This window comes from Agrilus planipennis, unplaced genomic scaffold (assembly GCF_000699045.2).
Source record: "Agrilus planipennis isolate EAB-ADULT unplaced genomic scaffold, Apla_2.0 scaffold6, whole genome shotgun sequence".
NCBI classification, from domain to species: Eukaryota; Metazoa; Arthropoda; class Insecta; order Coleoptera; family Buprestidae; genus Agrilus; species Agrilus planipennis.
Window position 1 is genome coordinate 2,816,649 of NW_020439302.1, and position 2,709 is coordinate 2,819,357.

Consider the following 2,709-nt stretch of genomic DNA (forward strand, 5'->3'; position numbering starts at 1 on the left):
TAAATTTGAAAATTGTGATATAAAAATCAATTTTTAAAATTATTACAACAGCGAAACAATTTTTTACATTTTTTCATTCTTAAAATGGTCAAATTATTTTCTTTTGAGACTACCTGATGTTCATTTAACAAAAACAAGACTTATCAAGCATTTGTTAAACAATTTTCTAGATTTTAAATCCTATGATCAACTAATATTTGCTAATATATATATAATTAAAAAGGTATACATAGAAAAGGAAAACCTATCTGATTAATATATTGTGTGTGTTAAGTCTAACATTAACTACTTTTATCCCAGAAATATAAGGAGAAATTTTAGTTATATAATCAGTGGGGACTTTTGTAGGAATCAAAAAACTAAATAATGGCATGTTATGTGATCAAAACAATAGAAAATTAAAGCCCATCGAATTGATCCAATATAATATACTAATTTATATATGTATATTATCTTATTATAGATACATTTATAATTTATGATAATTTAGAAACAGGGATTTTTAAAAAATCACAAGTAACTTTCTTCATTTTATGTAAAATTCAGTTACACATTTCAAAAACGACATCATATTATTAAAATCGACCATTAAATCGATTAATTAGAAATAATTGCAATACCGTAGTTGTTACAGTAATGTGCATGTCCAGTCGTTGAACCCAACCTAACCTAACTGAAATCAAATTATATCATTACCACTTCCGTCCTGAAAAATAAGGCAGCCTATTTGAAAAAAACGCGATATAAAAGCCCATGAAGGTTACCATTTTAAGTCCCTACTAATGGGTACGTGTTTCTACACACGAGTCAAACTCATTGCCCTCCTCAATATGCACCATTATTTAAATAAATAAAAAGGACACGGCCAACAATTACATTATTATTATTAAGTTCATACCCAAGTATTAGTATTTTAATATGTTGTAAGGTTAAATAAATAAACAAAAAAATCTTAACAACTGTTTTTGTTACAACCCCAACAAATCCTTTAAACAAGAAATCCCCGTGTATAAAAATAGGGATCGAGAAAATGGATCAATCAATCAAATATCAATTAGCATACGACGAAGAGGGAAAGGTAAGTGTCATTTTATAGTTAAGCTGTAGGTCGAGGTAAGGTCAAAGAGATTAGTTTAAAGGACAACGAACATTCTTGAAAAAGTTGTCGTAGGAGTTTGGAGAAAATAGTGAGACACTTCGATTGCAATGTTCAAAGCATGATTGGGCATAATTAAGAAGAAATTTTTTTCTGTTAACCAATACTCCTTAGGGAAAACATACCAACGTCAGCGCCACCTATAATTTCTACAGTTTCTGACCAAGCCGGGGTTAAATAATCATCGTCATGATCATCATTTGCCTTTTTAGATCCAAACAATACATCACTTTCTGAGCAGACTAAGGGATTCTCTCATTTCACCACTCTTAGTCCACCATTGACTTGCCGCTGTCATTTCTGTCGGTTGGACCCAAAATGGCTCACGATAATAATGTCTATGTCATCATCTGCCTTTTTAGGTCTAACCAGTACAACCGATAAAGACAAAAGTTTGACGATCACTCGTTTGAAGGTACAAGTGTTTCCAGTTGAAATAAAAATGCAAACTGCAGTTATTTATGTTTACTTTCAATAGTATTTTACTTCTTCATCATCATCATAAGGTCGTCAGTCCTAAGACTGGTTGGACACGTACCTCCACTCTTTCCTATCCTGAGCTAAACTTCGCATTTCCCTAAAACTAGAACAGCCCACATCCNTTTGAAAAAAAAAATACCTAATAATAATAATATAACAAATTTTTTGTCAATACCTGCAATAATAGGTAATAAAGTTTGTAACTTAATAACGCTAGTCCAATTGTAATACAAAAGCCTTATCATTGCTGCTTATGTAATTCGGAAAGTATCAAGCGACATTTTCAAAAACGCAAAGCAAACAAACAATCGCCAGCAATAACGTGCTTATCATTTTTAATTTTTTTTTTAGCCCGTCTAACTAATTTAATTGCTTTGTTACTAACGTAAGAAAAAATAATCGTTTTAAGTATAAATAATATAAACATTGATACAAAAACCAAAGTTATTGAGAAAAACAATATTTTAGTACGTAGTTTTGTTGTTTCGTCTCCAAAACAATCGCGTAATCACGTTATTCGTAGCCCTTTTACAATAAATTACTGATAATGCACAAAAAATGATACTTAACAGTTAGTTAGTGTAAAAGATGTCGATTGATAATTTTCCGCAAAATTTTCACGCTGCCGCAAAATATACTTAAAAAAAAATAAATAAATAATCGTAAAGAACCCTTAATATATGCCTTATATTAAAGAAAAATAATAATAATAATAATAGTACTAAATGCAATTTCACATTACAGAGGAATCAGATTTCGAATGAGAATCATTTCTTTTCTTAATACTTGTTATTGTTATCAAATTGGAGTACACGAATGCAGTGTATGAAAGTTTTGTTATGTATTGTAGATAGGACGCAATTGTCGATTATAATTAGCTAAAGATAATAATTACACGAAGAACGGGAGGAAGGGGTGCAAATGACGAAAGCGAGAGGGAGAACGAAAGAGAGAGATTGGTTTACCTCCAAGTGTTAAAAAAAATTTTATACCTTAGCCTTTTCTACAAAATATTTTTAGAAGAATTCGCCTGTCCCAGCTGATATTAAAAAACAATATTATTATAATAATAA